The sequence below is a fragment of the Giraffa tippelskirchi genome, chromosome 12 (assembly GCF_054371585.1).
Source record: "Giraffa tippelskirchi isolate mGirTip1 chromosome 12, T2T-mGirTip1v1.2.pri, whole genome shotgun sequence".
Lineage (NCBI taxonomy): Eukaryota > Metazoa > Chordata > Mammalia > Artiodactyla > Giraffidae > Giraffa > Giraffa tippelskirchi.
In genome coordinates, this window is record NC_137286.1 from 73,092,654 (window position 1) to 73,108,515 (window position 15,862).

The following is a 15,862-nucleotide window of genomic DNA, read 5'->3' on the forward strand; positions in this document are numbered from 1 at the left end:
GGGTTGTGATCAGAAAACAGGCTTGAGGCAATTTTAACTTTCCTGAATTTACTGAGGCTTGTTTGTGACCCAAGCTGTTTTATCCTGAAGATTGTTCCATTGTACTTGAGAAGAAAGTATATTCTTCTGTATTTGGATGGAAACTCCTTAAGATATCAATCAGGTCTATTTGGTCTGTTGTGTCACTTAAGGTTTGTATTTCCTTATTGATTTTCTGTTTTGATGTTCTGTTCATTGGTGTAATTGGGGTGTTAAAGTCCCCTACTATTATTGTGTTACTGTCGACTTCTCCTTTTATGTCTGTTAGTGTTTGACTTATGTATTGAAGTTCTCTTCAGATGATTGCATGAATATTTACAATTGTTATGTCTTCTTGGATTGATCCCTTGATCATTATGTAGTACCTTTCTTTATCTCTTATAATGTTCTTTGTTTTAAAGTCTATTTTGTTGGCAATGAGAAATGCCACTCTGGCTTTCTTTTGATTTCCCTTGCATGGAATATCTTTTTCCATCCTTTTACTTTCAGCCTGTATGTGTCTGTATATCTGAAGTGTCTCTTGTAGACAGCACATATAGGAGTCTTATTTTTGTATTCATTCAGTTAGTTGTATCTTTTGGTTGGGGCATTTAATCCATTTATAATTAAAGTAATTTTTGCTATTTATGTTTCTACTGGTATTTTCTTAATTGTTTTGGGTTTGTTTTTGTAGGTCTTTTCCTTCTCTTGTGTTTTTTAACTATATAAGTCCCTTTAACATTTGTTGTTAAGCTGGTTTGGTGCTATTAAGTTCTTTTAAATTCTGCTTGCTTGTAAAGCTTTTGATTTCTCCATCAATTTTGAATGAGATCCTTGCTGGGTATAGTAATCTTGGATGTTGATTTTTTTGTTGTTGTTGTCCTTTCAACACTTTAAACATCCCGTTCATGTATCATTGCTTCCTCATGACCAGGAGACTTGTTTAAATTAATGAAACTATGAGCCATGCCATGCAGGGCCACCTAACAGATGGGTCATCATGAAGAATTCTGACAAAAAGTGGTCCATTGGAGAAGGGAATGGCAAACCACTCCAGTATTCTTGCACCCCATGAACTTATAAAAAGGCAAAAAGATATAAAACTGAAAGATGCACCGTCCATATTGGAAGATGTCCAATAAGTCACTGGGGAAGGGCAGAGGACAATTACTAATAGCTCCAAAAAGAATGAAGTGACTGGGCCAAAGAAGAAATGATGCACAGTTGTAGATGTTTCTTGTGATGAAATAAAAATTTGATGCTGTGAAGAACAGTATTTCACTGGAACCTGGAATATTAGGTCCATGAAAATATAAGATGGATTTAGTCAAGAAGGAGACAGCAAGAATACACATAGACATATTAGGAAACAGTAGCCTAAAATAGTCCTCCCTGTGAGTGGGGTTGGACGAGTGGCGTGTCAAGGTTTCCTGGTTGGGGAAGCTTTTGTCGGTGTTCTGGTGGGTGGAGCTGGATCTCTTCTCTCTGGAGTGCAATGAAGGGTCCAGTAGTGAGTTTTGAGGTGTCTATGGGTTTTGTGTGACTTTTGGCCACCTGTGTTTTTGTGCTCAGGGTTATGTTCCTGCATTGTTGGACATTTAGCATGGTATGTCTCGCTTTGAAACTTGTTGGCTCTTGAGTGGAGATAGGTTTCAGTGTAGGTATGGAGGCTTTTGGATGAGCTCTTGTTGATTAATGTTCCCTGGGGTCAGGAGTTTTCTGGTGTTCTCAAGTTTTGGATTTAAGCCTCCTGCCTCTGGCTTTCAGTCTTATTCTTAGAGTAGCCTCAAGACTTCTCCAACCATACAGCACCAATGATTAAACATCTAGGTTAATGGTGAAAAGATTCTACACAGTGGGGGACACCCAGAGAGGTTCACAAGTCTTATGCCCAGTGACTGACTAGGTTTTTGTTTGATCCTGAGCTGTATGAACTGTCTTTGTATTTTGGAAATTAAGCCCTTGTTGGTTGCACCTTTTGAAAAACATTTTCGTCATAGTACATAGATTGTATTTTATTTTATTTACGGTTTCCTTTGCTGTGCAAAATCTTAAAAGTTTGATTTGGTCCAATTTGTTTATTTTGGCTTTTATTTATTACACCATACTATGACTTAGGGCTTCCCCAGTGGCTCAGTTGTAAAGAATCCACCATGCAGGAGATTCAGGACATACAGGTTCTATCCCTGGGTTGGGAAAATCCCCTGGAGGAGGGAATGGCAACCCACGCCAGTATTCTCGTCAGGTTAATCCTATGGACAGAAGAACCTGGTGGGTTATGGCCCATAGGGTTGCAAAGAGTCAGACACAACTGAAGTGATTTAGCATGTAGAGCATGCACTATGTTATATGTCTGGGAATGTTTTGCCTCTGTTCTCTTCTATGAGATTTTTATGTCATGTCTTATTTTAAGTATTAAGCCATTGTAAGTTTATTTTGTGTATGATGTGAGGGAGTGATCTAACTTCATCGTTTATATGAGGCTATCTAGCTTTGTTGCTGTTATTGTTGTTCACTCGCTCAGTCATGTCCAACACCTTGTGACCCTGTTGACTGCAGCACACCAGGCTTCCTTGTCGTTCCCAACTCCTGGAGCTTGTTCAAACTCATATCCATTGAGTTGGAGATGCCATCCAACCATCCCACCCTCTGTCGGCCCTTCTCCTGCTTTCGATCTTCTCCGGTATGAGGGTCTTTTCTAATGAGTCAGCATTTCACATCAAGTAGCCAAAGTATTGGAGATTCAGCTTCAGCATCAGTCCTTCCAACGAATATTAAGGATTGATTTCCTTTAGGATTGACGGGTATGATCTCCTTGCAGTCCAAGGGACTCTCAAGAGTCTTCTCCAACACCAAAGTTCAAAAGCATCAATTCTTTGGTGCTCAGCTTTCCTTATGGTCCAACTTTCGCATTCCTATATGACTACTGGGAAAACCATAGCTTGGAATAGACAGAACTTTGATGGTAAATTAATGTCTCTGCTTTTTAATATGCTGTCTAGGTTGGTCATAGCTTTTCTTCCAAGGAGCAAGCATCTTTTAATTTCATGGCTGCAATCACCATCTGCAGTGATTTTGGAGCCCAAAACAGTAAAGTCTGTCACTGTTTTCATTGTTTCCCCATCTATTTGCCATGAAGTGATGGGACCAGATGCCATGATCTTCATTTTTTGAATGTTGAGTTTTAAGCCAGCTTTTTCACTCCCTCTTTCACTTCATCAAGAGGCTCTTTAGCTCCTCTTTGTTTTCTGCCAAAAGGGTAGTATCATTTGCATATATAAGGTTACTGATATTTCTCCCAGCAATCTTGATTTCAGCTTGTGCTTCATCCAGTTCAGCATTTTGCATTATGTACTCTTCATAGAAGTTAAATAAGCATAGTAACCATATACTGCCTTGACGTACGCCTGTCGCAATGCAGAACTAGTTAATTGTTCCATGTCGGTTTCTAACTTTTGTTTCTGGACCTGCATACATTTCTCAGGAGGCAGGTCAGGCCTGCTTTCTCATCTCTTTAAGAATTTTCCACAGTTTGTTGTGATCCACACAGCCAAAGGCTTTAGTGTAATCAATGAAGCAGAGTAGATGTTTCTCCTGGAATTCTCTTGCCTTTTCTAGGATCCAACAGATGTTGGCAATTTGATCTCTGGTTCCTCTGCCTTTTCTAAATCCAGGTTGAACATCTGAGAGTTTTCAGTTCATGTATTGTGGAAGCCTCACTTGGAGAATTTTGAGCATTACTTCACTAGTGTGTAAAATGTGTGCAATTATGTGGTAGTTTGAACATTCTTTAGCACTGCCTTTGGGATCGGAATGAAAACTGACCTTTTCCAGTCCTGTGGCCACTGCTGAGTTTTCCAAATTTGCTGGCATATTGAGCACAGCACCTTCACAGCATTGTCTTTCAGGTTTTGAAATAGCTCAGCTGGAATTCTACCTCCACTAGCTTTGCTTATAGTGATGCTTCCCAAGGCCCACTTGTAATGGTTTCCCAACAGTATTTGCTGAAGAAATTCAATTTTCTCCATTGTATCTTCTTGATCATATATTAATTGGCCATAAGTTTGTGCATTTATTTCAGGATTCTCTCTACTGCTGCATTGATCTGTATGCATGTCTGTGTGCCAATGCAATGTTCTTTTGATTACTGCAGCTTTGTAGCATTATCTAAAATTTTGGAGGCTTATTCCTTCAGCATTTTTTCCCCTTGGAATGTCTTTGACACATTCTGTGTCTTTGTAGTTTCTAGGACTATTTATTCTAGTTCTGTAAAAACTTTCATGAGTAATTTGGCAGGAATCACAGTAGATTACTTTGGGCAATATTGCCATTTTAATAGCATTAATTCTTTGAATCCAAGTTCCTGTGATATCTTTTCACCTCTTTGGACTATGTCCAATTTCCTTTATCAATGTTTTATAATTCTTAGCATGTAAGTATTTCACATCTTGTTAAGGTTTATTCCTACCTATCCTTTTGGAAGTGATTTTAAATTGGCTTAATTTTTGCTTTCTTGTTCTGATATTTCATTGTTTGTATAAAAAAGTACTGTAACTTGTCAGGCTCCTCTGTCCATGGGATTCTCCAGGCAAGAATACTGGAGTGGGTTGCCATTTCCTTCTCCAGGGGATCTTCCCTACCCAGGAATTGAACTCGGGTCTCCTGCATTGCATGCAGATGATTTACCAACTGAGCTATGAAGGAAGCCATTTTCTGTATATTGATCTTATATCCTGCTATTTTGCTGAGTTCACTTATTAGTTGTAAAAGTTTGTATGTGTGTGTGTGCATGTGAAGTGTTTAGGGTTTTGTGTATAGAGTACATGTCATGTTCATATAATGGCAATTTTACCACTTATTTCCAGTTTGGATAACTTTTGTTTATTTTCCTAGTCTGAATGCTATGGCTAGGACTCCAAATCCATGTTGAATAGAAGTTGTGAGAATGTGCACCCTTGTCTTTTTTCCAGAATTAAGCAAGAAGGCTTTCAGCTTTTTATTATGAAGTCTGAGCCTGGTGGGCTACAGTCCATGGTGTTGCAAAGAGTCGGACACGACTGAGCGGCTTCACTACTACTACTATTATGTTGAGTACAAGTTTGTCATAAATGGCTTTTATTCTGTTGAGATATGGTCTCTCTACATCCACTTTGGTGAGAGCTTATTTTCTTATCATGAATAGATACTGAGTTCTCTCAGGTACTTTTCTGCCTCTATTGCCAGGGTCATATTGGTTCTGTCGTTTTGTTGTTGTTGTTTATATGGTATATCACATTGGTTGAGTTATATATGTTGAACCATCCTTGTGACACTGGAGTGAATTCAGGTTGATCACACTGTTTTATCCTTTTTACGTGTTGTTGCATTCAGCTTGCTAATATTTTGTTAAGGATTTTTGCATCTATATTTAACAAAGTTATGGGCTTGTAGTTTGCTTTTTTTATAGTGTCTTTATCTGGTTTTGGTGTCAATGTGATGGTGGCTTCATAGAATGACTTTGGGAGTATTCCGTCTTCTTCAATCCTTGCAAAAATTTTGAGAAGGATAAAAAAGATTTCTTTGACTGTTGTTAGAATTCCCCAGTAAAGTTGTTTGGCCTTGGACTTCTGTTTGAAGTATTATTTTTATTACAGATTCTATATTATTTCTGGTGATTAGCCTGTTCAAATTATCTGTATCTTTTTGACTCAGTTTTGGCAGACTGTATGTTTCCAAAAACTTGTCTATTTCCTTTAGATTGTCTATTTTGTTGGCATATAAATAATTCATATTGTTTTCTTATGATTACTTATATTTCTGTGGTATCAGTTGCTAGTTCCTCTCTCTCTCATTTCTTATTAGTTTATGTGAGCCATCTTTCTTTTTTCCTTAATGAGACTGGCTAGGAGTTTGTTGACTCTTTTTTCTCCTTGGAAAGACCAGTTCTTGGTTTTATTGATTTTTTTTCCTTTCTATTTTTATCTCTATTTTGTTTCCTCTCTGATCTTTATGATTTCACTTTTTGTTGATTTTAAGTTTTCTTTCTTCTTTTACTATTCTTTAGGCAGCAGTTTAGTTTATTTATTTAAGATTTTTGTTTGCTTGGTTTTTAGAGAAAGGCTTGTATCACTATGGGCTTCCCTCTTAGGACTGCTTTAGCTGCATCGCAAAGACTTTTTATGGCTGTGTTTTCATTGTTGTTTATCTCAAAATATGCTTTTTAAAGATTTTATCTTTGATTTCATCATTGACCCATTATTTTTTAAGTAGCATATTGTATAGTTTCCATGCAATCATTTTTTCTTGTTTTTCTTTCTGGGGTTGATTTCTATTTTTATGCCATTGTGTTCAGGAAAGATGCTTGAAATTTTATCTTCTTAAATTTGTTGAGGCTTTCTTGTGTGTCCCAATATGTAGTCTGTCTTAGAGAATGTTATATGTGTACTTGAAAAGAATATGTGTTCTGGATTTCTTTGAACATAGTGTCCTATATATATATCAATTAAGTTTAACCATTTCATTGTGTCATTTAGGGTGTCTGTTGTCTGGAAGATATGTCCATTGATATCAGTGGAATGTTAATACTATTACTATATTCCTATCAATTTCTTTTATTTATATCTGTGGGTGTTTGATTTAGGTGCTCCTGTATTAGGTGCATATATATTGAGTGTGATATCCTCTCCTTGTATTCTTGTATTGATGATATTACTATTATATAGTATCCTTTTTCTTTCTTTATGGTGTTTGTTTTATACTCTATTTTGTCTGATATGAGAATTGCTATTCCCACTTCCATGTCATTTTCATTGATATGAAATATCTTTTTCTATCTCCTCATTTTCAATCTATGTGTGTCTATCACCCTAAAGAAGGTCTCTTTAAATGTTATTTCCAGTTGATTTTATATTTTTTTTTCTTCCTTTCTCCTTTTTGGTTTTTCTTAGTTTGATGATCTTTGTTATTATGATTTAGTTTCTTTCTTTTTCATTTTTGTGTGCCTATGGTATGTTTTTGATTTGTAGTTAAGCTAGTTTTAAGTATGCTAATCCAAAACTAGACAGCATATTAAAAAGCAGAGACATTACTTTGCCAACAAAAGTCCATCTGGTCAAGGCTATGGTTTTTCCAGTGGTCATGTATGGATGTGAGAGTTGGACTATAAAGAAAGCTGAGCACCAAAGAATTGATGCTTTTGAACTGTGGTGTTGTAGAAGACTCTTGAGAGTCCCTTGGAATGCAAGGAGATCCAACCAGTCCATCCTACAGGAGATCAGTCCTGAGTGTTCATTGGAAGGTCTGATGTTGAAGCTGAAACTCCAATACTTTGGCCACCTGATGCGAAGAGCTGACTCATTGGAAAAGACCCTGATGCTGGGAAAGATTGAGGGCAGGAGGAGAAGGGGATGACAGAGGATGAGATGGCTGGATGGCATCACCGACTCGATGGACATGGGTTTGGGTGTACTCAGGGAGTTGGTGATGGACAGGGAGGCCTGGCGTACTGCGGTTCATGGGGTCGCAAAGAGTTGGACACGACTGAGCAACTGAACTGAACTGAATCCAAAACTATGTCTAATTGTTTTAGATTGATATTTATGCAAGTTCAAACACATTCTAAATGAGCTATAGCCTTTTACTCTCCTACCTGACAATTTCTGATTATGATGTTCTATTTTAAAACTTCCTATCTCTCCTTTGGCGTCCACTGTAGCTATAATCTCTTTCACATTTTTTTGTTTTTGTTTTTTTACTATATATATAGTATTCAGGTACTGGCTTATTTAAGTGATTTTCAATCCACTTATATATTTGTCTTCCCTATTGTAATTTTTCTTTTCGTATTGATTCTCACTTCTTTTCTATTTAGAGGAGTCCTTTCAATATTTCTTTTAGGGTAGATTTAGTGTTTCTATATTTTTTGTTGTTGTTTTTGCTTACCTGAGAAATTCTTTGTTTTTGCTTTTATTCTAAATGACAGTCTTTATACGTAGTGTATCTGAGGTTGCAGGTTTTTCCCTTTCAGGACTTCAAATATATCTTGCCACTCCCTTCTGATCTGCAAAGTTTATGTAGAGAAATTAGCTAATAGCCTTACGGGGTTCCCTTGTAACTGACACTTTGTTTTTCTATTGCTGGTTTAGAATCCTCTTTATCTTTAAATTTTGCCATTTTAATTATGACATGTCTTGATGTGAGTCTGTTTGACACTCTGTACTTCCTGTACCTGGATATCTGTTTCCTTTTTTAGGTTTGAGAAATTTTCGGCTATAATTTCTTCAAATACATTTTCAATTCTCTTTATTCTTTCCATTCCTTTTGGAATCTATATTATACATAGGTTGACATGCTTTATATTATCCCATAGATCTTGCATGTTACTTTTATTTTTTTTTTAAATTTGTCTTCCTGTTTGCCTTTCTGAGTTAGTGATTTCCATGATTATATTTTCAAAATCACTCATTCATTATCCTGCATTATTTAGCCTGATATTCATTATATTCACATTTTACTTATTTTGCATTATATTTATTTTAAAAAATTAAGTAATTTTTATTGGAGTATAGTTGATTTGCAGTTTTACATTAGTTTCAGGGGTACAGCAAAGTGTATCAGTTATACATATGCATATATCCACTCTTTTTTTTTTTTTATTCTCATATAGACTGTTACAGAGTTACAGAGTACTGAGTAGAGTTCCCTGTCCTATGCAATAGGTCCCTATTAGTTATTTATCATATGCAATAGGTCCCCAAACTACTAGAGTTCATTAATGAATGTAGCAAAGTTAAGGTTAAAAAATTAATATATTCAAAGCTGCTGCTGCTGCTAAGTTGCTTCAGTTGTGTCCGACTCTATGTGACCCCACAGATGGCAGCCCACCAGGCTCCACCCTCCCTGGGATTCTCCAGGCAAGAACATTGGCGTGGGTTGCCATTTCCTTCCCCAATGCATAAAAGTGAAAGTGAAGTCACTCAGTCGTGTCCGACTCTTAGCGACCCCATGGACTGCAGCCCACGAGGCCCTTCCGTCCATGGGATTTTCCAGGCAAGAGTACTGGAGTGGGGTGCCATTGCCTTCTCTGATATTAAAAGCAATCTCTATCAAATCACCAATGGTATTTTTCACATAATTAGAATATAAAATTGTACAATATGTATGGAAACACAAAAGATCCTGACTAGACAAAACAATCTTGAGAAAGAAAAATGTTTGTTTCTTATACACTAACAAGGAAGATGAGAATGAGAAATTAAGAAAACAATTCCATTTTATATAGCATAAAAAAGAATATAATACCAAGGAATAAACCTACCTAAAGAGGCAAAATAGTTATACTGAGAAAAGTATAGGATACCGGTGAAAGAAATCAAAGATAATGAGAAAATGGAGATACATATGTCATGTTCTTGGTTTGGAAGAATGAATATTGTGAAAATGACTATACTACCTGAAGCAATCTATATATTCAAAGCAATCTCTATCAAATCACCAATGGCATTTTTCACATAATTAGAATATAAAATTGTACAATATGTATGGAAACACAAAAGACCCTGACTAGACAAAGCGATCTTGAGAAAGAAAAATGGAGCTAGAAGAACCGTATTGCCTCATTTCATACTACACTACAAAGCCACAGCAATAAAAACAGTATGTTCCTGGCACAAAAATACAACTATAGATCAGTGGAACAGTATTGAAAGCCAGAGATAAAACCAAGCACCTACGGTCACACAATCTCTGTCAAAGAAGGAAAAGAAAGTATAATGGAGAAAAGACAGTCTCTTCAATAAATAGTGCTGGGAAAATTGAAAAGTTACATGTAAAAGAATGAATTTAGAACACACTCTAACACTATACAAAGAAAAGAAACTCAAAATGGATTAAAGACTTTAATGCAGGCCCAGATACTTGTATAGAAGACAATGAACAAAACAGTCCCAAAGAAAAAGAAAAGCAAGAAGACAAAGTGGTTATCTGAGGAGGCCTTACAAACAGAGAAAGAAAGAATAGAAGTGAAAAGTAAGGGGGAACAGGAAAGGTATATCCAACCAAACACAGATTTCTAAGGAACGGCACAGAGAGACAAGAAGGCTTTCCTCAATGAACAGTTGTATAAAACTAGAAGAAAGCAACAGAAGGGGAAAGATTAGAGATCTTTCCAGGAAAACTGGAGATATCAAGGGAACATTTTGCCCGAAGATGGGCACAATAAAGGACATAAATGATAAAAATCTAGTAGTCTCTGAAGAGATCAAGATGAGATGAAAAGAATACACAGAAGAACTGTACAGAAAATATTTAAATGAACCAGGTTATTTTGATGGTGTGGCCTGCCACCCAGAGCCAGGCATTCTGGAGTGTGAAGTCAAGTGGGCCTTAGGAAGCACTGATGTTGATAAAGCGAGTGGATGTGATGGAATTCCAGTAGACCTATTAAACCTAAACATCATCCAGATGTTGCATTCAATATGTCAGCAAATCTGGAAGATCCAGCAGTGGCCACAGGACTGTAAAAGGTCAATCCTCATCCCAATTCCCAAGAAAGCACTAAAGAATGTGCTAAATATCAGACAATTGCACTCATCTCTCATTCTAGTAAGGTCATGCTTAAAATCTTGCATGCTAGGCTTCAGCGTTATGTGAACCAAGAACTTCCAAATGTCCAAGCTGGGTTTAGAAAAAGAAGAGGAACCAGATATCAAATTCCCAATGTTCACTGAATCATAGAGAAAGCTAGGAAACTCCATAAAAACATCTCTGTTTCACCAACTATGCCAAAGTCTTTGACTGTATGGAATGTAATAAACTGTGTAAAGCTCTTAAAGAAATGGGAATACCAGAGCATTTACCTGTCTCCTGAGAAAAACCTGTATGCTGGTCAAGAAGCAACAGTTAGAGCAATGTATGGAAAACTGATTGGTTCAAGTTTGAGAAAGGAGTACTCCAGAGCTGTCCACTGTCACCCTGTTTATTTTATCTATACACTGAATACATCATGAGAAATGCCAGACTGGATGAGTTACAAGCTGGAATCAAGATAGACAGGAGAAACATCAACAACCTCAGGTATGTGGATGATATAACTCTAATGGATGAAAGTGAAGAGGAACTGAAGAATCTCTTGATGAAGGTGAAGAAGGAATGTGAAAGAGCCAGCTTAAAGATAAATATTAAAAAAAAAGAAAGAAAAAAGAAAAAACTAAGATCATGGTATCTGGCCCCATCATTTCATGGTAAATAGAGGGGTAAATGGTGGAAGTAGTGACAGATTTCCTGTTCTTGGGCTCTATAATCACTGCAGATAGTGACTGCAGCCATGAAATCAGAAGACATTTGCTTCCTGACAGGAAAGCTATGGCAAACCTAGACAGTGTGTTGAAAAGCAGAGGCATTACTCTGCTGACAAAGGTCCATATAGTCAAGGATACAGTCTTCCAAACGGTCACCTATGATTGTGAGAGCTGGACCATAAAGAAGGTGGAGCACCGAAGAATTGGTGCCTTTGAACTGTGGTGCTGGAGAAGACTCCTCAGAGTCCCTTCGACAGCAAGGAGATCCAACCAGTGAAGCTTAAGGGAAATCAACCCTGAACATGCATTGGAACAACTGATGCTGAAGCTGAAACTCCAGTACTTTGGTCATCTGATGTAAACAGCTGACTCATTGGAAAAGTCCCTGATGCTGGGAAAGATTGAGGGCAGAAAAATAGAGTGTCAGAGGATGAGATAGCTGGATGGCATCACTGATGCAATAGACATGACTTTGGGCAAACTGTGGGAGATGGTGAGGGACAGGGAGGCCTGGAGTGCTCAGCCCATAGCCTGCAAAGAGTCAGACACGACTGGGTGATTGAACAACAATAACAAACAGATACTGTAAAACTCTTAGAGGAAACATAGGCAGAATGCTCTGTAATATAAATTGCAGCAGGATCTTTTTGACCCACCTCTTTGAATAATGAAAATAAAAACAAAAATAAACAAATGAGAACTAATTAAACTTAAAAGTTTTTGCAGAGCAAAGGAAACCATAAACAAGATGAAAAGATAATGCTCAGAATGAGAGAAAATATTTGCAAATAAAGCATCCAGCCAGGGGTAAATCTCCAAAGTATATATACAGTTCATACAGCCCAAAATCAAATTAGATAAATAATATGAACCACCAAAAAATTGGGGAAGATTTAATCAGACATTTCTCCAAAGAAGACATGAAGGTGGCCAAGAAACACACAAGAAGATGCTCAACATCACTAATTATTACAGATATATAAATCAAAACTACAGAGAACTATCACCTCACACAATTCAGGATCAGTTCAGTTCCGTCTCAGTCCTGTCCGACTCTTTGTGACCCCATGAACCGCAGCACGCCAGGCCTCCCTGTCCATCACCAACTCCCGCAGTCCACCCAAGCCCATGTCCATTGAGTTGGTGATGCCATCCAACCCTCTCATCCTCTGTCGCCCCCTTCTCATCCTGCCCTCAATCTTTCCCGGCATCAGGGTCTTTTCCAGTGAGTCAGCTCTTCGCATCAGGTGGCCAAAGTATTGGAGTTTCAGCTTCAACGTCAGACCTTCCAATGAACACCCAGGACTGATCTCCTGTAGGATGGACTGGTTGGATCTCCTTGCAGTCCAAGGGACTCTCAAGAGTCTTCTCCAACACCACAGTTCAAAAGCATCAATTCTTCAGCTCTCAGCTTTCTTTATAGTCCAACTCTCACATCCATACATGACCACTGGAAAAACCATAGCCTTGACTAGATGGACCTTTGTTGACAAAGTAATGTCTCTGCTTTTTAATATGCTGTCTAGGTTGGTCATAACTTTCCTTCAAAGGAGTAAGTGTCTTTTAATTTCACGGCTGCAGTCACCATCTGCAGTGATTTTGGAGCCCGGAAAAATGAAGTCTGACACTGTTTCCACTATTTCCCCATCTATTTGCCGTGAAGTGCTGGGACCAGATGCCATGATCTTAGTTTTCTGAATGTTGAGCTTTAAGCCAACTTTTTCACTCTCCTCTTTCAGTTTCATCAAGAGGCTCTTTAGTTCTTCTTCACTTTCTGCCATAAGGGTGGTGTCATCTGCATATCTGAGGTTATTGATATTTCTCCTGGCAAGCTTGATTCCAGCTTGTGTTTCATCCAGCCCAGCGTTTCTCACGATGTAGCCCATCTGAAAAAGAAAACGCAAACAAACAAACAAAAAAACCCACTTGGCTCCAGCATGCCTCTGACATATATTACCCATTTGTATGACACCCTTCATAGTAAAGCTGTCAAAAGCGTTGGTTATGGCCACTAATTCCTCATATTCTATTTGTTCTTTGTGACTTTTGTCAATTTAGTCTTCTGTTTGTTTTTCCCATCAGTATTGAAAGGGATATGTTGATTTTATTACTTTGAGATAGGTAATTTTGACCTTAATATGTGTTTTATCTTTCCCTAATTAATACATGTCTTTGTAGTCACAAAGTCCTGATCAAAGTCCTGGTGCCCTATTATATTTTATGTGTTTACTCATTCAGTCCTCACCACAACTTCAAAGCTTGTACTATTACTATTATCCATACATTATAAATAAAGAAAGCATAGAGCTTAAGTTACTTTCCCAAGGTCAAGAAACTAGCAAGAGGGAATGTAGAGATTCACGTGTAGACAATCTGGCTTCAGAGGCAATGCTTCTTCATTAAGGCCTATCTTCCACTTTCTTTTGGTTTATTCTAGAGCTTTTAGATTTTAACATGTAAAGTTGAATATTTCGACCCTTATTTTTAAGCATTTTTCCTTTTTGTTGAATATAAAATATAAGCCTCAGTATTTCCAACTGAGTTATATTTTAGCTTCATTCCATAAGTTTTCATATGTAATAATTTTTAAAATCAGCCCTATTTTCTAATATTCATTTTGATTTTTGCTTGGATCTGTCAATTATTTGGAATGATTATTTTAAATTTCTAAGATCATGGGAATTTCCTGTTTATCTAGTTTTTCACTAGATTTCTAACTTAAGCAGATTTTTTTGCCAGGCAATGTTGTCAGTGTGATACTTATCTTGAAAAATTGATGAGGCTTGTTCTATAGCTCAGGATAAAGACAATTTTCATAAATATCCCAGTATGTTTGAAAAATTTTATTGAATCTCCATTGTTTGGTATAATGTCTTTAGCATGCTCAATTGTATCTACTTCATTGATTGTGTTCTTTAAATCTCCAATATTCTTACTAACGCTTGGCTTGTTTGATACATCAGTTACTGAGATAGCTAAATAAAATATCCAAATGTTGGTGCATATTTTCTATTACTTTTGTGGTTTTATAAGTATTTATACTATATGTTTTGGAAATTATTTTAATATGTATACAAGTGAATAATTTTTATATGAACTAGGTGAATTGAATTTTTATCATCATACAGTGTCACTTTGGGCTTCCAGGTGGCTCAGTGATAAAGAATCCATCTGCCAATGCAAGAGACATTGGATTTGATCTCTGGGTTGGGAAGATCCCCAGGAAGAGGAAATGGTAACCCACTCTAGTATTTTTGCCTGAAAGATCCCATGGACAGAGGAGTCCATGAGGTCGCAAAGAATCAGACATTACTGAGCATGCACACACACAGTGACACTTTATCTTTCATAATACTTTATTTCATTAGAGACTACTTTGTCTGATATCAATATAGTTAAATAGGTTTTTCTTTTTATTAATATTTTCCTTCTAAAATTTTTTACTGTTATTTGTATATTTTAATTATTTAAGACTATCTTTTGTAGAGAGCTGATAGCTAAATTTGGGTATAAAGTGGAAATGTTTTCTATTTTATTAGAATGTTTAATCCAATTGTATTTATTATAAATTTATCATTTTATTTTATGCTTTATTTATCTCAGCTACTGTGTGTTTCACTTTACCTCTCATTTCTTGATCTTACTTGTATTGAACATATTATTTTTCTCATTTTCCCCTTACTATTTGAAAAGCTATAAACGTTTATTTTATATTTTCGTTATCCTAAAAATTATAAACATGTATGGTTAACATATAAACATTCAAATCCATAAATATATTATCCTCCCTGATAGTACAAGGACTCTAAAAAGCTTAACATCCATAACCTCTTCTTGATTTATATATTGTTGTTGAAGTTTTGCTCCTTAAAAAAAAAAAAAAAATCCACATGATATTCTCATTACTGTGGTTTCAAATATTTTCTCATATCTGTGGGTCATTAGAATCTATGATACATTTTATTCTTAACAAAGCCAAAATGGTAATAAGGAAAATAAATTCATGAACTTTTCACAAGACTTTATTTATTCAATTTAAATGAGCATTTTTATTTTGAGATTCTTCCTTTCCCGTTTTTAATTTTATGTTTTCTTACATAAAAATATTTCAATAATTTGGTATACTTTTATATTCATGATGGCAAAATTATTTAAAGCTAATTCTTGATGTCCTACTGATGTATGAAAGTGTGTGTGAAATTTTACTTGCCTTTTAAATTCAAAATCACAACATCATCATTGTTATTGGTCAATTTATTCCTCTTAGCTAATTTTAAAACTATTTTATTTCCTTGTCCCATATATGGTATTTTGATTGTTCCTCATTTCATTAGATTTAGAAGATCTGCCACACAACTTAATGAAAAATTAACCTCTAAAATTTATCTGTGTATGTTTATTTTTACCTGTTAACTTGGCTTTTATTACTAGACTCCTTTATAGATACGTATCTCCTTGTAGTATGAGCTGATTTGCTATAGATATAAGAGATAGCATTTTGTTTCTTGAGCAGGTTAATAAGAAAGCTCACAAATTAAGCTACATCTTAGACAGAGATACAAAATATT

General features: G+C 36.2%; 1 protein-coding gene across 1 annotated transcript in view; it reads left to right on the forward strand.

The window, feature by feature from the left end:
• The window catches only part of LOC145528624 (uncharacterized), a 51,300-nt gene extending 35,772 nt beyond the window's left edge, over nt 1-15,528 (forward strand). The window contains exon 14 of the mRNA XM_081547279.1: nt 14,423-15,528. The gene's annotated coding sequence lies outside the window, so the exon portion shown is untranslated. The remainder of the gene's footprint in view (nt 1-14,422) is intronic.
• Nucleotides 15,529-15,862: the final 334 nt, after the last annotated feature.